The following is a 23943-nucleotide window of genomic DNA, read 5'->3' on the forward strand; positions in this document are numbered from 1 at the left end:
ATTTACATAGTTTAGTGACATCCCAGCCATTAAAGCGACCTAGAGTTTTCTCAGCTATAAATACCGTGATCTAAAATAACCCTCTGTGGTAAAAAGGGCATATTTTATTCTTTTTATTTCAATAGGTTTACCTGCTTGTTCAATTTTCAGTAAATTGTAAAATGTGATTTGTATTTCTTGCATTTATGGTCAATGATTTTCACGAAATATTTCAGTTTTTACTAAGTTTTGATATGTTTAATTTTTTAAAAATTCACATTTTACTACCAGGCATAAAAATATTCCACAAATTAAACTAGTCTTCATTTTTCTACTGGTTGCGTATAAATTATCCACTCTCTTTTTAAGCAAAAGTAAACCTGGCAAATATATTCTGACTTCTACTTTAAGTAGTAAACCCAACCGTAATATAGGACCACTGCTACACTTCAAATGCATAAAATATTTTATCACTTTTACGGTGCATAAAACTTTTTATCAACTCAAACACAGCTTGAGGGTATGTACCAGGCTGAGTATTTGCAAAGAGCTTTGATAAGAATTAAACTCGCTGTTGAAGCTTATTTCCCAAGTGGGTATCTTCACCAAACTTCTATCTTTACAGGTCGGGAAATGCTTATAATTTACTATTTTTCTTGTAATATTTAGTTCACAAAAGTGATTCCTACGACTCCACATCATTTCTCTACCAACTAGTAATGACAGAACCACATACTTTCAAACTTCCCTGATTTGGACAGTGGTCAGACAAGAATCTCAAAGTATGAGATGACAAACTACCAGGTTTAAAGTACAACAAACTAGGGTACTTTAAATCTTGTTTCCTTCTAAATAAAGCATATTTTAATAAACTTAAGAATTAGCTTACCTTACTTTTACCATGCTAGACTATAATTCAAATAAAATTCTTGAGATTTTAATAAATTAAAATGTCATTCTAAGTTTGTACTGAAAAAATGATAAAGCTGGGATTTTAAACATCACCCTAGAAGCACAAGAAGCACAATTTCTAAATCATTCTACCAGAATAACCAGTTCGCACCTACGAAAGCAAGAGTGAATGTGTTACCTTTTTGCTGGAAGAGGAAACTTCCCTGGCTTGGCTGGATCCGTAAATGGTTGCAGTAGCAAGAACCGTAAGCTGCTGCGGCAACACAGCACAACAGAAAGCAACAAGTTGGCAGGAACCGCTGCACAGAGCAGCGAGCGAGCCGACTGAATGACAAGCACATGCAGATTGCTTTGAATTAGGCATGTTAGGGGCTGGAACTTTCGCTGTTTGCTCTCCTATAGGACAGGAGAGTTTTTCTCCTACTTAACCCCTAGGGGCAAGGTCTTAATAATGGTAACAGCTGGCATACAGAGAGGCTTGATCTGAGCACAAGGTCAGCAAGCCAGGATATGAAGGTGACATGTAATTTCTAGTCTTTTCCTGCTTCTACAGGGAAATTGCATGAAGGACTGTTTTTAGTTATAACTTCCTTTGATCTTTTGGATTTAAAGTTACTTAGTAGATTAAAGCCGTGTTAGCTGATATTATTTGCTTGCTTAGACTAACTTCAGTGTTAGAGATCCAGTTTTCTGACACATAGGGCTGCTACTTTTAAACTAACACAAATAAACACCAGTCCGTGTTTATTTCCAAGTTCCGGGGATTCTCGTGTTCTTTTACAAATGCCTCTTGAGACCCTGCTTTTAGGGCAGAAAGTTCATAGTTTTTAAAAGAGACAGAGCCATCTTTTTTAAAGAGGAAAATATTATTCAAAGCTGTTATACATGTTTTATTTTCAATTTCCCTAAACAAAAAGAGCAGTTTGTTAAATTTATTTAACACTGCTTCTTATGAATTTATGGCCCTGATGATGTTAATATTTAAATTCCACAACCACAATATAAAAACCTTGTAAATACCTGCAAACAAACGCTTTGAATTTACAAATGACATCCCTTAGCAAATAAGCAATAATTTACTGAAATGATGAAATCTAATTCCTCATGGCTTCCATAATAAAAATGTATAAACAACTCTTTTAGCAGGCTGAATTGATTAATTACAGGAAGATGGTACTTTGAAAAAATAAAAAAGGTAACAAAAGCACAAGTAATCAAAGAAAAAAATAGACAAACTGAACTTTTTTACATCAAAGGACATTATCAAGAAAGTGAGAAGTCAACTCAATGAAAGAAAATATTTCCAAATCTTATACCTAAGGGTCTAATATCCAGAATATATACCAGACCCGACCTGTTGGTGTCGAGTCAATACCGACTCATAGCAATTCCATAGGACAGAGAAGAACTGCCCCATAGGGTTTCCAAGGAGTGACTGGTAGATTCAAACTGCCAACCTTTTGGTTAGCAGCTGATCTCTTTAACCACTGTGCTGCCAGGGCTCCAGAATATATACGTATATATTCTTACAACTGAACAATAACAAGGCAAATAACCCAATTAAAAAATGGGCAAAGTTTTTAAATAGATATTTCTCCCAAGAAGATATACAAACTGCCAACACACACATGAAAAGATGCTCCATGTCATTAGTCATTAAACCTACTACCGCCGAGTCAATTTTGACTCATAGCAGCCCTACAGGACACAGGAGAACTGTCCCACGGGGTTTCCAAGGCTATAATCTTTACGGAAGCAGGCTGTCAGACTTTTCTCCTGCAGAGAGGCTGGTGGGTTTGAACTGCTGACTTTTTTGGTGAGCAGCTGAGTGCTTAACCACTATGCTGCCAGAGCTCCTCATTAGTCATTAGAAAAAGGCAAATCAAAACCACAGTGAGCTACTGCCAGTACCAGATGCCACTGAGTTGATTCAGACTCTTGTTGACCCCGTGTGTTTCAGAGAATCGCACTCCATAGGGTTTTCAATGGCTGATTTTTCAGAAGCAGACTGCCAGGCCTTTCTTCCGAGACACCTCTGGGTAGATTAGAACTGCCAACATTTCGGATAAGAGCCAAGTGCTTAGCCATTTGCGCTACCCAGGACTCCTTACTCCCACTAAGATGGCTATTAAAAAAAAAAAAAAGGAAAATAGCAAGTGTTGGCAAAAATGTGGAAAAAATGGAACCTTCAATACATTGCTGGCGAGAAGGTAAAATGGTGCAGCTACCGTGGAAAACAATTTGGTAATTCCTTAAAAAGTTAACCACAGAACTACCACGTGACCCTTAGCATTACCATTCCTAGGTATATACCCAAAAGAACTGAAAACTTACGTTCATACAAACTCTTGAATGTGAATGCTCACAGCACCATTATTCACAAGAGCTAAAAAAGTGGAAATGACCCAAATGGCCATCAACAGATGAATGGATCAATAAAATGGAATATTACTCAGCCATGAAAAGGAATGATGTACTGATACATGCTACAGCATAAATGAATATGTTGCAAGCATGCTAAATGAAAGAAACCAGTCACAGAAGACCACATATTATATGGTTCCATTTATAAAAAATGTCCAGAACACACAAATGCACAGAAACAAAAAGTTAATTGTTATATACCAGGAGATGAAGAAAAAGGGAATTGGGAGTGACTGCTAATGGGTATGGGATTTCTTTTTGGAGTGATGAAAATGTTCTAGAATTAGATAATGAGGCTGGTTGTACAACCTTGTGAATACACCAAAAACTACTGAATTGCACACTTTAAAATGGTGAATTTTATGGTATGAAAAAAAAATTTCTATTTTTTTTTTTATATTATGTAATTAAAGAAGGTATAAAGTTCTAGCCCTTAGTCCAGTGGTCCTCAAACTTGAACTTGTATTGGAGTCCCCCAGAAGGCTTGTTAAACCAGTCTGCAGGCCCCATCCCCGAAGGTTCTGTTCTGTAGGTCTGGGGTGGCCCTGAGAGTCTGCTTTTCTAACAAGTCCCCAGGTGATGCTGCCGCTGCTGTCTCAGACTCACATTCTGAGAACCACTGTATTAAAGACCATGGATGAGTTCCAGAAGGTAGGAAAGGTACCTTCATCTCTTTACCTCCTAAATGTACCTAGAAGAGAGCCAATCTTGGGGAAGAGACAGGAGAGGGAGAGAGGGAAAAGAAGTATTTACTCAAGTAAATATATGAAATGATTCAACACCTGGAATGAATCTTATTTTACACTGTTTCCATGTCATACCTATGCCAAGTGCTATTATTCCTAAAAATCCTCAAGACAAAAAGGAACTAAAGAATTAAAATGAAAATGAAGGTATTTAAACATGCTTTGCTCATTTTCACAGTGCTTTGGTTTAGCTTGTTAAAGCGGTCAATCCCGTTTCATTGTAGCTACTGCTGCAAGAAACCCAAACAAAGGCTGTCTAAACAAATGGTGGTCTAAGGTAGATGGCGGAGCGCTGCTTTAGCGGGATTCTTCTCTCGGTATGGTCAACAGTTTATGAATTTGGAAGTAAAAGTTCAGAAGAAGTAATCATAGGCCAGTTCTGCAGATAACATCCCATACAGCATGTTAAAGTTCTGAGAGTACACACCGAAGGCCTCGGCCCGGAACATTATGCTGCTCGAGTGATGGCCCAGGACTGGGGATCCGTGGAGACCTCAAGTCCAGTCTCAGCTCTGCCACTCACTCGCTGTGTAACCTTGAACTAATCACTTAAGCCAGGGGCTGCAGTCTCCTGGCTACAAAATCCACACATTAGACGAGATGATCTCACAGGTCCCTCCTGGCTCTGTATTCAGTTTTTATGAATTTGGATATGACTGCAAATAGATAAATTCTACTTTCACTATTCAAATTTGAATTTCTTAAGATAAGACTATACAGTCAATGTTGAGTTAGAATTTGGAGCAAAGACAACATTAAAATAATTATGGGATATAGAAATCTCTTTCCATAAATTGGAAATATGTGCTTCCATCTTGTATATTCCCCTCACCTGCCAACTTACATTTCTTAAGGTTTCTTTCTTATTCCATTTCCTATTGAAAACTCTACCTCCAAAATCCGCAGTTCTTATAAATCAAAACATTTTATGACCTTCCTTATCTACCACAGCCTGATATCTAAGGATTCTGCTCTTCATCCTCATCATGGTCTTTATCTTACAGTCCACCTCCTTTCCTACTTTTACTTGCTTTGTACTTAACGCAGATTTCACAGTCAGCATTTATTCACCTCACTAGCATTCCAATGCTGGCATAGTGGTTAAGAACTTGGCTGCTAACCCAAAGATCAGCAGTTTGAGTCCAGCAGGCACTCCTTGGAAACCCTATGGGGCAGTTCTGCTCTGGGCAGTAGGGTTGCTATGAGCTGGAATCAACTTGATGGCAATGGGTTTGGTTTTTATTGGATAGCGTCTCACTATGTCTGCCTTAGGTTTCCCCTAAGCTTGCTCTTCCCTCCTGCTGTTCATTGGTTGGTTGGTATGATTGTGTGGTTTTTATTTTTTTGCTCCCAGATTCGGAAATGCTACTGAAGAAAGTCATGAGACAGGGAAGCACAGGCCTCAAGCAAATGCATACACACCTGAGGAGGTCTGTCCATGCTGTCAAGATTCTTCTACTCTATCACAGACTTTTCTATCACAGACTACACTGGAAATCCCCACAGGGATTGCTCAGCATCTTTCCCATGCTCGCCACCTTAACCCTCTCAGCAAACAGTACTGCCTACTTTATGAAAAAGAATGAAACTATCTGGCCTGAGTTCCTTTAAATTCTATCATCTCCACCTCAAACTTTTTCTGGAGCTCATTCCTTATCTTTCACAAAGTCCCTCTCTCTTCCCTAAATTAACACCCAATACGGAAGTCATCTATATGTAGATCAAGAGACAATTGTTTGAACAGAACAAGGGGATACTACTTGGTTTAAAGTTAGGAAAGGTGTGCATCAGGGTATATCCTTTCACCATACCTACTCATTGAATCTGTATGTTGAGCAAATAATCTGAGAAGCTGGACTCTATGAAGAAGAACAGGACATCAGGATTGTAGAAAGGCTCATTAACAATCTGCCATATGCAGATGACACAACCTCACTTGCTGAAAGTGAAGAGGACTCAAAGCACTTACAGATGAAGGTCAAAGACCACAGCCTTCAGTATGGATTACACCTCAACATAAAGAAAACAAAAATCCTCACAACTGGACTGATAAGCAACATCATGATAAACGGAGAATATACTGAAGTCGTCAAGGATTTCATTTTGTTGGGATCCATAATCAACATCCATGGAAGCAGCAGTCAAGAAATCAAATGATGGATTGCACTGGGCAAATCTGATGTAAAAGATCTCTTTAAAGTGTTAAAAAGCAAGTATGTCACTTTGAGGACTAAGGTGCACCTGACCCAAGTCATGATATTTTCAATTGCCTTATATGCATGCAAAAGCTGGACAATGAATAAGGAAAAACTGATGCCTTGTTTCTTTACTGTCTTGCTCTCTCCTCCTACCTCCCTTTCTCTCTCTTGCCTCAGGGCCATCTTCATTTTACCCTCTTTGCCAGCTCCTTCTCTATTTACTTACAAAAACGTATTTATCATTTCCCCAGCCTAAAAAAAAATCCTTCTCTTGTCCTGCTAGTCTTCAGGCTACTAGTCTACCTTTCCCTCTTCTTTCACTGCCAGACAACACTCATGCCTTACCCCCTCTCATTCCTTAGCTTCTTATGATCTTATCCACCATCTAACAAATCTGTTCCTTCAAAAATCAAATTCAACGGTCCCTTCTCCATACTTACTTTCTTTACATTACTTCGTTTCCAAACCTGCTGGCAATATTCTTCTCTTCTGACTTACCTCTCTAGTCCATGTTCTTGGCAGAGCCTCTTAAATTCTCATTATTCTATGTCTTGGACAATATCCAAGACTCTGTTCTTTGTCCTTTTGGTTCTATGTTTCCTGCCTATATCATTACATTCGACTGCTTTCCTAAGTTCTCTTTCTGCAGCTTCCTCTGTTTAAGGACATTTCAATCTATATGTCCTGCCAGCAGGTCAAACTCAATAATCTAAATAGAAATTATCTTTATCATCTTCAGGTTCTTGATTTTTTTCTATTTCTACCACTCAGTCACTTAACCTCAAAATTTTCACTGAAATACTTATCAGACACCTGCTCTGGGTGGCGTGCGTCCTGAGCTGGGACGGGAAATCACCTTCCCGTTTTACACCACTGTCTACCCCTGTTTATTCATTACCAAGCCCTACTCATTGTTATATATACTTGTCCTTTCTTTTCCCTCTGCTACTTTCTTAAACTAATTACTTTTCCCTGAACCATTGCCACAACCTAGTAGTTGCTCTACCTACTGTTTCCTACCTCTCGAATCTAAGCAACATAAAGCTTACAGATTCATCATCATAAGTGATAGATGTGCCTCCATACCTACCATGAAAAGTTTACGTGCCTCAGCCGATATGCCAGACCCTCCATTATTTGGGCACTTTCCTTCCTACTCAGTGCCTTGTCAAACAGAAATTTGCTTTGCTCCAAACAAGCTTGTACGCTGTGCTTATGCTATTCCTTCTACCTGCAACAGTCTTTGCTTTCATCTCCTGATGCCACAATCCCATCCACTCTTGACAACACATTTCACAGAGCATGTCTTCCCTGAAGCCTTCCCTGATTACCTGAGCCAGAAGTTCTCTCTTCCTACTGTAAGTTATATTACCCTTCAGATCTCTCCTACCACACTTGGCACAAGCTGATTTTTCTTTATCGTGGTCATCTGTATACCTCTTTTACTCTCTTCATCTATACTTAAAGGCACAGGCACTATTATTATCATCTTTCTATTCCTTAGGAAGGCCTAGTTCATGGCAGACACTTGACAAATACTCACTGACTAAATGACGTTTTTCAATTTGTTACTATTACACATATTCTTTATTAACAGAATAAATGTAGTACTGAAATGTAGTCTCCAAAAAAAAAAAAAAATCTGTGTACAAAATCCTATTTTCCACTGCTTTTATATGGGTCCTAAGAACCACCTCCACTGTGGTCGTCGGAAAGAAAACAAGAGACCAGAATCACCATATTTTAAGTATGACTGCAACACGTCGCACTATTATCTGCTCTTAACGTCTGAACACTAAACTGCTGCTGAATAACAGGGATGTCAGTAATTGGCTTTTCACCCTGTCTTCAGACCAGCAGAGGTCACTGCAGAAGTTAACATGCAAGCTTTTTTTTTGGGGGGGGGGGCTAAAATTTTCATTTTGTTTGTTTCTAAGGTCAGGTTTTCCTTGGCATTAACAGAAATATTTTTAAGCAAAGAAAATGAACAAAAGAGGAGCCTGTCCCCACAGTCAGCAGGCAGTGCCGCAGTCTGTGAACTCTCTGTCGCAGCAAATATGACTTCGGGGACAAAATGAAGTATCTTGGAAACACACGAATCTAGAAAATCTGTTTCTATTCATTACATCATTTGCTTGATTTGATTAAAAACTGGGAATCCATATATATGTTGTTAACAACCCAGAAAACACTGTGGTCATCCACCATGAAATTTACTTAACATCAATGTTTGTACTACCAAAAATTTTAATGAGGTCCAGAAACTGGGGTATATATTTTAAAGAAAAAAAAGGTGGGGATTTATCTCAGAGAAAATAAAGGTAGTCTTTTAATCTTCCTGTGAAGAAAAAAAAAAAAAAAAAAAACCTGACTATGCAATGCTAATAGAGAGAAATTTCAGAGTCTTCCTTAACCTAACTTAAAAATTACTACTAGAAAAATAAATAAATAAAAACTGTCTAAATGTAAAAACTAACTCCAAGGTTAGATTCTGACAGGGCCCACGTGGGCATCCTGGTGAGCACCTCTCCCACAGAACGCACAAAGGACGTGGTATGTTTTAGAGGCGGAGAGGAGCCTCGGATGTGACGGTTTTATATCAAAAACAAGTGGAATCATTTCAGCCATAAGAAAAAAACCAGATGTAGACCATCTAAGAATGTAATCTTGTGATGCACAATGATTTAAAACCAAAGCACACTGCACCCGTGGGCTCTGGAGAGTTTCCAAAATATTTCTGGTTTGCAACACTGGATTTCAAAATATATTTTACTTTCACAAGAGAAGCTCCTGGCACAGGATACACTCCTAGAAGGAAGGCCACTAAGCCTTGACTCTACAGTCATTAGAACGTTATTTTAACAGTGTCGGATGCATTTTGTTGCCACACCCAGGGAATCTAAATGAATATGGTATGCATGTATTAAGAGAGGTTACAACTAATTTAAACTTTCTGTAAGTCACATACCTAATATTTATGGGGAAAATTAGCCTATGTCAGAAAATAAAGACACATTGCAAGTTAATTTTCTAAAAGTGAGACTTTAACAGAAAAGTAAGTATATCATTTGCATACAAACACCCTCCTGTCGCGATCACTAAAGGCTTAGACTAAGCAACACTGCCACATCACATTCTCTGATACAAAATGAAGTTGTACAGAAGAAAGTAAATGAAAATTCTAATCCTATTTTATTTATTTATACTTCTTTGTAATGTGTCGTAATATTACTTTTGGTGAGGAAAGAACCTCAAACTGCCCAAACTTTAAGACAGAAGACATTAGGGTTAGGGTTAGGTATTTCACAAATGTACAAGTTGTTTTATCTGTTGATAACATACTCATTTTAGTTACTCGGAAGTTCTAAACAGTTCAAGATTATGAAGGTCATGCTACGTCTGGCTTCAGAATTTGTTTATATGAAATAAAATTCTGTGAGATGGCTGCAAAAAGGCAAGAAATAAAGGTAATAACAATGGGAAAGGAGTATTTATATCACAATTTATGAATGTGAGAAATATGCTAGAACACTTAGGTCTCTTAAAGGCCCTTTAAAATATCTCAACATAGCAGTGTTGTAGGCTCAAAACGTAGGCCTGGCTGAAAGAGTGTATTTGTAAATGGGATACATTAGAAACTACGATTAGGTCATGGAAGGTAAAAGGCTATCTTAACACATTCAAAGGCAGCACGTCACTAAGCTCAGCAAAAGCTACTTCAAAAGCATTGAAAGAAAAGTTACCAGGATGACTGGTATGCTCCATGATCAGGGTCCTCAAAAACGAGGCACCTTTGGCACATTCATCGCAAACCCCAATGCTGGCAAATTCTAGTTGACTGTTAACAACCTTGAGTGATAGAATTTTGGGGACTGTCAGCCAGAATGGACCTGGGGGAGGGAGTCTGCCTTCTGGAAAGATAAATGCTTCAGCTCCATACTCACCAGCAAGTGTGCCATGATGTATGTTACTCTGTTTTGGCATTCCCAAAAGACTCAGAATGCTGAAACTGGGACTAGATAAAACTTATAACAGTCATTCAAAGCATCTTTAGCCTTAGCTATCACTAGAGAAGAAAAATCCACAGGTTTTTTGTTAACTTGGTCCAAAATAACCATTGATCACAAAACCTTTGACAAAATGTAGAGAGAAATATTTAACGTAAGTTTAAACATTTCCATTTCTCTATAACAAAACTCACAACCTAATCCTATAATAAATATTACCATGCTGAATAGGCAACAAATATTGGTTCAAATACTGAATTTCCAAAGCAGATGGATATTCGGTTACTTTGGTTACAAACAGCGGCAACAATAAAGTAAGCTTGCACAATTATTGGAAACGGTCAAGTACTTTATTACAAAGGTCATTTTATCAGAGTCCCAAGTTACTTAAATAACAGAGTTAACACCAAGATGACCTCTGCTTTAAAAAGAAGCAGAAAATAGATATTTTTTCAAAACACCGTTAACAATATCCAGTATTTAGACTTTGCAAATGTCTGTCATTGCAAGCGCCTTCTATTGCAAAACAAAAAAAGAGGGGGAAAAATTGAGGTGCTGGAGAAGGGTAATTAATAAGTTTTTTGTGTTGTTCCTAAATTAAGGTGTCTGCTTTGTTTAGTCATCCAACAGTCTTTGCTTTCCTGGACACTCTCAGTCAGTGACAAGAATTCCTAAACGTGCGCTCTATGTAATATCCTCAGGTCACATTCCCTTAGGCATTACAAAGTCCGCACGAGCCATCGACCACAGCAAAGGAACATCACGCATTCCCCCTTCCCATCCCTGTCGGGTATTAGGCAATGCAGTGCTCATTCCTTCCTCTGCCATGTTCAGTGCCTTAGTAATTCATGTCCACACCCTGTCGGCTTGGCAAGGAGTCAAATCCAGCATCAAGGATTAAGCTCTGATCCTCTATATACAAACAAGTGGGATTATCATAAATCTCTAAAATAATCCCTAATCATGTATAAAGCTAAAATGTACCTTTTACTTAGATCAAAGGAAGACAACTTTTGGACACGATTGCTTTTCCCAATCTCTGAGTACCTGCAATGATGTTTACTGTTGATACTGAAACACTGACAGCCGGCACTCAAAGACAGTGCCCAGGACAAGGGAAATGTCACAGCTGTGAATCAAGGACAACTACAGATGAGCTCAGATTTTAGAAAGCCAGGGACATATGAAAGATGCTTAGTCTTTGCCACTACGACTTCAACATCCTTACATCACTTGACACTGTCAAAGACTAAACATTACAAGACCACTTGCTGAATCTCTTAAGGGGAACACTTTGCTACTCGTGATCAACGTTATTTACAATACATATTCCTCCACTGATACATGTGGTTGCCCTTTTCACGAGGGCACGAGAAAAATAAAGGGGGTGGGGGACTCTTGTGAGAAGACTGGAAAGGAGGTAGGTAAGGTCCTGGTGCCCACGTCATATTGTCTGTGTGGGCAAAGCCCCATGAACTGATCCAGGGAAAACTTGCAATCTAAATTAATAACAATGTATAGACCTTACCAAATTGCAAGAAGAAAAAAAAAACTTTTTTTTGTTACCAACTTCAAAGCATACTACCAATATCCTTTTGGTGTAATATATTTTGGATGGCAATTTAATTTGTATATAATAATAAACATTTATCTCTGGATTCCAGTACTATATTTGAAAAGGTCAGCTGTGCAACTGTGTAAGTCTTCCTAAAAGGGGTTTTACTGATTTTTTTTATAAAAAGCTCCTTTTAAAACTTAAATCTCAATCCCTTTGATCTCGACTAACTTCAAATAGAGAAGCAAGAAATTTTATAACCACCCAAAGATTTTAATGATTTCCTTTGGATCTGCTGGCATCAGAATGAGCCTATGCTGGCTTGGGTAAGAGAAATATGTAATGGGATTAGTTATACAAGCTGACCTTATACATTTTTGTTTTGTCTAGAATGTGTTTGAAAAAAACAAACTGTTCTCACTTTTAAGAACAAATTTAGGGATAAAACAAATTATTCCCACTTAGATCTGGATTATGCCACTTATGGAGAAACAAAGGGTGTCTGAATATCAAATTTTATAAAAGTTATCCCAAAGATGGATGATAATTAGAGATTCTTATTTTATTTTCATCTATTCTTTAATTAAATGGTTAATGCTAATATCTTGTGACTTTTTTTTTTTTTTTAAGACAAGAGGTTAAGTAGTAAAAGCAGAGAGAAAGAGAAGAAAAGGAAGTCCATCAAGGATAATGTCTTAGTGTTAAGCAAATCATAATTTAAATGACCACATGGTATGAGCAATTTTAGTGTTTTACGAATTAATTTTTTAAAAAATAAACTAACTCAGAAGTTCAGATTTTGCATAATTAAGGCCTAACAGTAATATCTCTATACTGATATACACAAGCTAAATATAAAAACTAATTATCTTAATCATCTATAAAAAACAATTCATTAATTTGTTTGCTTAACTTTTCACTCTTTTATAAAATAATTCAGTCTTGATTTTATATTTCATTTCTCACCATTTCATAGGAAAACCTCTGAAGAGAACACAGATGACCACCCAGTACCAAGGAGCTGGTCGGGGGGGTGGGGTGGTGAGAGGCCATACTTCTAATAATATCAGGATAAATCTTTTTATTGTACTAAGTTCCAATCACTATTTTTTACTATATTCCAAAACCTTAAAGTTTTCTAGGTTTTGTTTTCTTTTTGCATTCCTGCAGGAAAATCTAGTCACGCAGGTCAAGGGTCGTGTAAATCGAATCATGCTCCAAGATGACATCACTGCGTATGGCAACTATGCTCCCCGTCTTCATTCTGGCTCCCACTACATCATATGCCAATACCCAGACGTGAAAGCACTTTCCTATCACTCTCTTATTTTTTAGCTCACATTGTTTAGGGAAACCTCCAATAACCAAATACCTTCAAATGATTGCTATAGGAAGACCCTAAGTTCAAAAAAAGTTTACTGGAGCTTAAGGATATACGGTACTGCGTTTGGCAGTTTTTTTTTTTTTTTCCCTAATAAGCCCCAAGAATAAATTAAAGTTAAAAGGAACACTTCGATTAATCCGTGAATCAAATCCCTATTATTAACCAGTCCTCTTTAAGCAAAAGAGTTCAACATATGAGAAAACTAAGACAAACAGGAACAGAAAAGGAAAGAATAACGAGAAAAGGAAGTTGCAGGAGGCAAAGGCCAAAGACAATATGGAAAATGGTAAGCAGCCATAAGTCCCCAAGATGACACGTTTAAGAGGGCATGAAACAAAAAAAAAACCAAACCCACTAATGTCAAGTCGATTCTGACTCATAGCGACCCTACAAAACACAGTAGAGCTGCCCCACAGGGTTTCCCAGGCTATAAATCTCTACAGAAGCAGACTGCCACATCATTCTCCCACGGAGCCACTGGTGGTTTTGAATCGCTGACCTTTTGGTTATCAGTCAAGTGCTTTAACCACTGCGAAACCAGCACACCTTTAAAAGGGCGTACACAGCAAATAATGAAGAAAAGAAGCAAGGTAGAAACCAAGGTTATTTGAGGGAAAAGTAGGAAACTGAAGGGAGAGGACAAAATACAACTCAGAGAATATATGGGGCAGATGAAAAATTAGGTAAGTAATCTGGCTTCCAAAACGATTTCCTGGGAGAAAAAACAAAAAAGGAGAAAACTGCAACTCTACAAGTATCAACAAAAAAAAAAAAAAAATTTTTTTTTTTTTTTTTTTTTTTACTGCAAAAGGTATGACCGAGCCCTCCTGCAAACTGTGGTTCTCCTTGAAGGTCCAACTTGTTTTCATTCTTATAGAGAGAGACACCCAGTGCCTCCTGGCGGGGGCGGAGGGCGGGTGGGGGGGTCCAAAACCATCAACAGAAACCCCCGATCATTCCTGTACCTAAACCCTCACGCCCAGCCCCTGCCCTCAGAATGAGCCCTGAACTTCATTATCTACATACAGTTTGCTCACATTACTCCTTTCCACTGCTCAGTCTCCTAGTAGGCTGGCGAAGATGAATCGGACCTCTTTCTCCAAGGTACAGCTAAACTCCCTTTTCTCTCTTTAGACTACTTTGGCTCACAGAGACCACTCTCTTTTGGATGTATGACAGCTAGTTTCTATACCATCTATTGGATAATTTCAGTGTAACAGGTTTTATGTTTGTATTTGGAGTAATTAAAATAATGCTGTTGTTCAACACACCATGTTCACCCATTCTTATAGACAAGAAATGACCCCTGTAACTCTCTGACATATTTGATCAACTTTTTTATTACGTACTAATTTTGTCCACACCTTCCCTCTACAGTAACTTTTCTTCTTGTTGAAGTACATCTTGCAATATTTCTTTTGGGGAAGTTAAAAGTGAATGGTAAATGAGCTTAGATTTTATATACTTGAACATATCTTAATTTGGTCCTCATTCTTGAATAATAACAGTTCAACAGGTTACAAAATTCCATAGGGACTGTTATTTTTCCTCAGCACTTTGAAGATACTACTCCACTGTCTTCTATCATCTATGCTGCCAATGAGAAGCCTATTATAAGTCTGTTATTTCTTTATGTAAAGTCTTTCCCACGTTGTTTCTGTAGTTTCTCTTTATCTTTGATATCGCTCTATTACGGTGTTTCTAGGTGTAAATTTACTTTTATTTACTCTGATTAGTGCCTGGAGTGCACTTCTGAATTGAGGACTCATGTCTTGTATCAATTATGGAAAATTCTTGAGTATTCTCTCTTCTGCTCTTTGAGTATCCTAAATATCCTTATTTTACAATTCCTCTCAGAGAATTGCATACGATTAGTTTTCTCTGTAGTGAATTCACGTTCCAATTGTTTTGTTGTTGTTGTTGTCCTCTTCAACAGGTGCTTTAGAACTGAGGTTTGTAGATTCATTTAAGGAGCCCTGGTGGTGCAAAAGTTAAGCACTCAGCTGCTAATCAAACGGCTGGTGGTTTGAACCCACCCAGCTGCTCTGTGGGAGAAAGACCTGATGAGCTGCTCCCATAAACATTACAGCCTAGAAAACCCTATTATTCAGTCACATGGGGTCACTATGTGTCAAATATCGACTCAACAGCACATGACAAGGCTCATTTTCAGTGGGAAGGATTTTTTGTTTTGACCTTGCTTTTCTTTCTTGCCCTTTCCTGAGAATTGCTTTTGTAGTTGACTACACTTGCTCCCTCTTCCAGTCTGATTTTTTACACCTGTTAGCTCTGTACCAGCCCAGAAGCAGGTCTTATAATAGCATTTTAAAATCTCAGCCCTATGGTGATATTAAAGATATTACAGAGTGAGCAGAGGCCAAGACTCAGTTTATGGTCACAAAGCTGCATCTTTATCTTACTTTCTCCCTTTGGTTCCTAGCTTCCAATATACCATGGCCCCAGAAACAGCTGGAAACTAACTTTCTAGCCTCCTTTCACAAGAACGAGAGTCAGGCTAGGGGAAGGATTCTCCTCACCTCCACTCCTGGCTTAAAGCAACACGCCTGACTCCATCCCATATCTACTGTGATGTAGCTGAAGAGTAGTTGGGCCACTTTCTGCTTCTGGCCAGGAGCTGGGTAGGCTCCCACTTACTACTTTCTATTTCTGATCATTTTCTGGACATCTGAGATGTTTAATCTGATGTTGAGATTGGCTATTTCATTTGAGCTTTCTCTTTTATACTGTCATTGCTATGTGGGATGGTGCTGAAACAAGACCTTACGGAGCCATCTTGACTACAGCTCCCCTATCTCTCTTTTTCTGTACCTCAGTACCCAGCATGGTTCCTAATACAGAATCAGTTCTTGATAAATAACTTCTACATGATGTTGTTGTTGTTGTGTGCCATCAAGTCAATTCTGACTCACAGCAAACCTATCTGACAGAGTAGAACTGCCCCCATCGGGTTTCCAAGGAGTAGCTGGTAGATTCGAGCTGCCAACCTTTTGGTTAGCAGCTTGAGCTCTTAACCACTACCCCACCACGTTAAGTGTTAAGTAAACGTGCATGTATGAAAACTGATACATGTTAACACAACCCTAAATAACAACTGTGGAGGAGAAGTGATATATTAATGTATTTCATCTAGTTTTATGTTCTTTGATTAAGAACAACCATACTAAGGAAGCTTGAATGTGATAACTTCCTGGGTTATTCCTACTGAGACTGAAGCAGTCATAATTTTAAGAAAATTGGTGAGCTAACAGCTATAAAACATTAAACACAGCATCTAGCCCATCTCTCCTCCTGACTTCGTTGTTCTTTGTATACAAATTATTGATAAAATAATTCTTAAAAAAGGGCTTATCTTGAATCAAAACTGAAACTAACATAAATCAACTGAACGTAAGATGGGTTTAACCCATCTGTTGTTGTTGTTAGTTGCCACTGAGTTGATTCCAACTCATGGCGACCCCACATGTGCAGAGTAGAACTATTCCATAGGGTTTTCAAGGCTGTGACCTTTTTAGGAGCAGATCACCAGGCCTGTCTTATGAGGTACCTCTGGGTAGACTGGAATCACCGAATTTGAGAACTTAAATGTTTGTGCCACCCAGGAACTCCTTAACCCAACTAGCCCATCATTCTCAGAAGTAACCCATCCCAAGAGACTTTTTTGTTGGAGAATAGAATGTTTCCCAGATCAACCAGGAAGCCACCAAGATACATGCATTATTAGGTTATCTTTAACACTGAGTGGGAAAATAATGGCTTCGGATTTTTAAAAAGGCTTCCATTTATTTAATACTGAATATTCATGGTATGGACAGAGTAAATTCATTAGGCTACTGATTTCAATAGAAATACTGCTTAAGAATATCCAACTGTCTGATTTAATTCTATGTCCATCGCACCATCTCTTTGATTTATAATTTTATCTTTTATGAGAATCAACACACCAAATGGAGGTGTATTTTTCTGGTTTGAGCTAGTTTTGCTCCCATTATAACATAATAAATTGACATTCTACTTCACAATTGAGTCTCTAGTCACTTTTCATGAACTGGTAAAAGTGAGTCCTTCCACCTGCAAAGCTGTAAGCCTGACAGGACTTCCCCAAAGTACAAACATCTCTATTTCTTTTAAAACTCTGTACACCAGTGATTAATGATTCCTGCATAATTGTACTACATCATCAAATCTTTAAATAATTCACTTTATAGTTGGAAATGACCTTAGTGGTCACCTCCAATCTTACTGCTGGATTTTCTCTTGATTTTCCTTCCTCCAGGAAGTGATTCTCAAACACAGGCCTCGTGATATGAGAATCACATACAGAATTTATTAAAACACAGGTTTCTCGGTCCCACCACCAGAAGGTTTGCGTTGGGGCCCTGACCTTGCTTTTCTAACAAGCTCCCAGATGCTGCTGAAGCTGCTAGTTAGGAGACTACACTTTGAATCTCTGCTCTCGCATCTTTCCCCTTTTAGATCATTCTGTAGAGTTAATCAAACTAATTCTCCTCAGACTAGATATTAGTGTAATAACCTAGTACTCTCATACTAAGCTAGGCCCACAGTTTAATATATAAGCCTCTCTGCTAATGACATTACTTATTTATTCTCAGCTCATCTCTTTGTCACTGTTCAACACAGCTGTCTGTAACTTCTACTCCAGCCTCGCAAATCCTTCCATAATTCTTGCCTCCATGACAATTCCATTTCGGTTCTCTCTCTGCTAGAAGTTTCACTTCCCTTATCTGGCAATCAATTGCCACTGCTTTATCAACTCTTATTTATTCATTCATTAATTCAATAAATTTTTTAATAACTTCCTATGTGTTAGTCAGAGCCCTGGTGGGGCAGTGGTTAAGAGCTCAGGCTCTAACCAAAAGGTCGGAAGTTCGAAACCACCAGCCTCTCCTTGGAAATCTTGTGGGGCAGTTCTATTCTATCCTATAGGGTCGCTATGAGTTGGAATCGACTCAACGGCAAAAGGTTTCTTTTTAATGTGTTAGTCACTGTGATAAGTGCTATGAAAAAGGCTGAGGTCAAAACCTTCCATAAATAACCTTAAATCAACTGCAAACACCTCATGACTCTATCTCCATCTTAGGAGGTAAATTGTTTAAGCAAGCAGAAACTATTGACCCCAAACCACTTAAAACCATTTTTTTCCAGGAATGGGAATGGATGTATAGTGAATTTATTATATTCTCTTTCCTGCTCCTCTCATAACCTAGCACTCACTTCAGACAGTCTAAAAAAACTTAAGAGAAAGATGCCACTATTTCTACATTGACTAGATTTGCGATATCTTCCTCTCATGTAACAGTTAAAAAAAAAAAAGTAATTGCTGGTAATTACAAATTGATGCTTGGCATTCTCTCCAGATAGAAGGGAACTAAAATATTTGAGGACAGGAAATAAGCCTTCCATCTTGATATTTTTAGAGCCTAAAAGGGTGCATGGTATGTAACAGGTGCTCAAAAGTTAGCCAAAAGGATGAAACCACCCAGTGCCTGTCAAATTTTTCTGATAAAATATTTTTACAGATAACACTACAGCAATGCATATCTAACAGTAACATTTCACTCACTTTTCTAAATCAAATGTTTTTTAAACCTCAACGTTCTATGAATACATTTTAAGATTTGCTTTTACTTATGCTTAGTTAATTTTTAAATAATATTTATTCATATTCTAGTACAAGTCTGAATGATGTCATGTAACTTATCCAAAACTAATTAACCCCATGGAATAAGTGGAATTTATTAATGATAAAGGAAGCTTTCACACAGGCCCAATTAAGTCAATTTTATAATTTTATTCAAGCATGACAGAAGAGTCCACGTACATGCAATAAAGTTTAATGGAGACTCAGTCCAGTGCTAAGAGTAGACATTCTACGCAGTGAAAGTATAAATTATAAGTAAGAAACAGTCTTACAAAATGTCTGTATTACCTCAGAAATAAGCTAACACATGCTATGATCAAATTTACGCATTTAGAGTTAGGCGGGTATCTACGGTGATGCTATATATTGTTTATACAGTCTGTATTTGAAAAATGAGGTTATTCTTTAATTAGACATTTCTAAGCCAAAGTTAATGGTTGTTTGGAAGTGAGGCTCATTACATGATTCTGTCAGTGCGCTCTGTAATAAGCAACCTGACCCTGCAGCTGTATAAACATATTTACCACGCATAGCCTTTTACCACAGGTGTCTATTTTCCATTCTGAGTATTACTAACATGCATCTCAGGCTAGCCTGATTGTGAGTTAACATTTACGGCAAGAAACAGTTCTTAAGTTACTTAACTACTAATAATATGCGAACCCTGGTGGCGTAGTGGTTAAGAGGTACCATTGCTAATCAAAAGATGAGCAGTTCGAATTCACCAGGCGCTCCTTGGAAGCTGTATGGGGCCGTTCTATTCTGTCCTACAGGGTTGTTATGAGTCCGAATTGACTCGACAGCAAAGGGTTTGGTTTTAATACAAAACGGTAGCCCGATACAACATTTACTAAGTCACATTCTATCTTGTATTTGTGTTTCCTATGCTCTAACTTGTTCCTAAATGGATTTATGGTATCTACTTAATTTCTTTTTTTTTTAGATGTATTAATAGAATCCTCATATAAAAAGTCAGTAAGATCAGTTTTGAAACAAATTATCTAACCTGCATTTACCAGCAAACATCACTTCTAGCATGAGTAGTTTTTTTTTCAGTAACAGTAAAATATAGTAAAAAAAAAAGTAAAATATGTTAATATTACAATAGAATGACTAGAAATCGCTTTGCTAACCCTTACTCCCTGAATAAGCTAAAGATTAGTTTTCCTTCCTAAATTTAATATAAAGTATTTTATTAAGAGAAAAAGCTTTAGAAATTACCATTTAGCCTCTTTTGAATATCATGAATGCTAATGTGTTAGCAGGCGAACACTAACCACTGGACCACCAGGGCTGCAATGTGTTAAATGGCATTGAAAAGGGCTACAAATATGTTAGTATATAAATAATATCTTTGGTATAGTTCAGAAAAAAAAAAAGGCTTAGTAATGGCTCATCATGATGGAATAGACGGAGGGCTGCTTGATTACAAGAGTAAAGGCTTAGGAAACTCATACAAACTTATTTTCTGTCTACCAAATAATGCATCTTTAGTTTATGAAAAAGAAAACAGATTAAAAACCTCACATTGGCAGGTACTCAAAAACCTATTTTTCACGGAATTTCTAAAGGTGCCCAAGTCTTTACATAAGGGCCATGAGAATATCTTTCAGCTTGTGTCCACCCCTATAGCTTCATCCTTCCTGATTGGGAAAATGAATAAGCAGACTACCGTTGTTCTCCACAAACGATTGAGATCTGAACGGTGGGAGGACAAGGCCTATATGCAAAGTGTTATTTGATTTGACCGCTGTTGACATGCAAACACTGAAGCAGACAAGGAGAATAAAAATGTATTTAAGCACAAATTTAATGTTTATTCACTCTACTGTTTCCTTTTGAGGGGCTGGCCAAACACAAGTCTCCCATGCACAGGAGTAGATCTCTCCCCCAGCCCCTGAGCAAACATCTCAGAGCCTGGGAATGTCTTTGGGATCTGATATATCAAAGATTGAGAGTACTAATCTTTAGTATACTTGGAAGGCAATGTCAAATATCTCTGGTAACTTTTACTTTCACACAGTATAGATTAAGGTCACACTGCACCTCAAGTTTCTAAACAGTGATCACAAAGGCAGCTTAAACAACAATAATAAAAAAAAAAAGCAATAGGGACTCTTTAAAAGCGGCTTGCAGAGTTCTTTTTGTTTTCGCAGTCCAAAGCGGGGGAGGGAACCCCAAATAACTTAGGCAATTCTTTATATGACAACATATGTTCCAAATTCTTCACATTATTACATTTATGGATATATTTAAATATATAACTTTAAATCTTAATATTTACTTTTTACAATTCATACTTATTTAGATTTACCAAAATATTTACCCTTTGCTCCTATTGATTCTTACACCTCCCCCTCTCCATCTGGGTTCAATTTGTTTTTTGCTGAAGTATATGCTTTTGTAGCTCTTTGAGCAAAAGTCTATGCGTAGTACACACCCTCAGTCTCTGCGGTTCCCTAAAATGTCTTTTTTTTTCACTCTCACGTTTAACTCATTTCCCTCAGCACTTAGAAGGTACTATTCCACAGCCTTCCAGCATTTATCAGGAGTCTGCTGTCAGTCATAATTTTCTTTCTTGATAAGAAACCTGTTTTTGTCTCTGGTAGCCATTAAAATTTTCTCTTTTTCCTGGCTCGTCCAACCTCCAACAAATCCTTCTCCATCTTCAGTTGATGATCTAGGTTTCTATTTCACTGAGAATACACAAGCAACCAGAAGAGAATGTTCACAGCTTCGCACCACCAGAGGTGCTCACCCGTCAGCACCTACACAGAGACTCTGCTGTCTCTCCTGCTTCTGGAGAAAAACTGTCCTCACTTCTAAGGCTAACCCCTCCCACTTGTGCACTAGATTCCATTCTCTCTCACCTATTCGAGAACGTCGTCACACAGTTCTCATTTTTGTCATGTCTCTAAGAAATGTTCCCCTCTCTAATGGCCCATTCGCATCAGCTTACAAACATGCTATCATTTCTCCAATTTAAAAAAACAAACAAAAAAATCTCTCTTACACAACACAATGAATGTAATTAATGTTACTGAATTGTGCACGTAGAAAAGGTTGAAATGAAATGGTAAATGTTTTGGTATGTATACTGTGTTAGTCACCTAGTGCTGCTGTAACAGAAATACCCCAAGTGGATGGTCTTAACACAGAGAAATCTATTTTCTCACAGTCTGGTAGGCTAGAAGTCCAAATTCAGGGTGTCAGCTCCAGGGGAAGGCTTTCTCTCTCTGTCAGCTCTGGAGGAAGATCCTCATCATCGATCGTCCCCCTGGACTAGGAGCTTCTCTGAGCAAGAACCCCAGGTCCAAAGGATGTGTTCTGCTCCAGGTACTGCTTTCTTGGTGGTATGAGGTCCCCCGCTCTCTGCTTGCTTCCCTTTCATCTCTTGTAAAATAAAAGATAGTGCAGGCCACGCCCCAGGGAAACTCCCGTTACATTGGATCAGGGATGTGACCTGAGCAAGGGTGTTACATTCCACCCTAAGCCTCTTTAACCACAGGCAGAGATTATGATTTACAACACAGAGGAAAATCACAAAAGGGAGGACAACCACACAATATTGGGAATCGTGGCCTAACCAAGTTATGTAATTTGGGGGGATACAATTCAATCCATGACATTTTAGATATATGTGTGTGTATATATACATATATATACACACACCCATACATATACATATATACATATACACACCCCCATATGTATATATGGAGCCCTGGTGGCGCAGTGGTTAAGAACTCGGCTGCTAACCAAAAGTCTGGCAGTTCAAAATCCACCAGCTTCTCCTGGGAAAGGCTACGGGGCAGTTGTGCTCTGTCCTATAAGGCTGCTATGAGTCGGAAACAATAGGTTATATGTGTGTGTGTGTGTGTATTTTTTAACCATAATAAAACAATAGGAGTATTTCGTAAACAGCAGCAAGACATTCTAGTGTAAACGATGGTAAAGTTACTTTGATGGAATATAACATCCTCCACGATAGAACGAGGAATTGAGTGTAGAAATAAAGATTTAGCTTCTGGCCCTGCAAACAAACAAACAGACAAACACAAAGAACCTCTCTTGGTCCCACTTCTTCCTTGAGCTGCAGCTCCCATCATTACTCTGTTCATATAATACTAGTTGAGATCAGAGTTAACAGGGAAGATCACTGTTAACTTAATTGGGATCATGTTGAGGTCACAGTCGACCTCACCATTTTCATCCTGATCTCCTATCTCTAATTTTTCAGATGAGTTGTCACTCTACCTTTAAAATATGTTCTGGCTAGAAACCCAGGATGCAAAGGGGGAGTATGCTGTCACATTATAGGGACCGCAACTAATGTCACATAATATGTGTGTAAATTTTTGTATGAGAAATTAACTTGAGCTGTAAACTTTCACCTAAAGCACAGTAATTTTGGTTGTTGCTGTTTCAATTTAAAACATAATTACAGCCAAGTTTCAGTCTCTCAGGCTGTCCGGGTACATATCAGCCAGTTTGCAAATTTGTTGAGGGTCACTACTTTTCCAATGATTAATTTACCACTCAACAGGATCGCCAACAGAAAAAAGGAAACAGAAGCAGAAAATCAACAAATCAAGCATGTAGTGAAGTCAAAACCACTCAACCAATGACATTTTGGTTTTCATGTATCTCATTTACAGACAGAGACAGTCCAAATCAACTCTGTCATGTCACTGTGTGTGTGACGTATGTGATTCATTTATATCACTTAATCCTCATTAGTACCTGAAGAAGAGTTCCTGAATGGCAGCGAAGGCGAAGCGCTGGACTACTAGCTGTAAGGTTGGTGGTTCAAACCCACCCAGAGGCACCACAGAAGAGAGGCCTGGCAATCTGTTTCCAAAAGGTCAAAGCCTTAAAAACCCTACAGAGTGGTTCTACTCTGTACACAGGGGGTTGCCATGGGTGAGAACTGATTCAAAGACAACAATAACAAAGTACCGGTCTTAGTTATCTAAAATCTATTTCCGTTGAGTCAATTTCAACTCATAGTGACTGTACAGGACAGAGTAGAGCTGCCCCCATAGAGTTTTCAAGGAG

General features: G+C 38.2%; 1 protein-coding gene across 19 annotated transcripts in view; it reads right to left on the bottom strand.

The window, feature by feature from the left end:
- The window catches only part of DISP1 (dispatched RND transporter family member 1), a 210291-nt gene that overhangs the window by 76111 nt on the left and 110237 nt on the right, over positions 1–23943 (bottom strand). Inside the window, exon 1 of one of the 19 annotated variants that reach the window (XM_064276871.1) lies at positions 1070–8145. The exons of the other annotated variants lie outside the window; for them this stretch is intronic. The gene's annotated coding sequence lies outside the window, so the exon portion shown is untranslated. Of the gene's footprint in view, positions 1–1069; positions 8146–23943 lie in introns of those variants that run through there. 19 annotated transcript variants of the gene reach the window in all.

This window comes from Loxodonta africana, chromosome 25 (assembly GCF_030014295.1).
Source record: "Loxodonta africana isolate mLoxAfr1 chromosome 25, mLoxAfr1.hap2, whole genome shotgun sequence".
Lineage (NCBI taxonomy): Eukaryota > Metazoa > Chordata > Mammalia > Proboscidea > Elephantidae > Loxodonta > Loxodonta africana.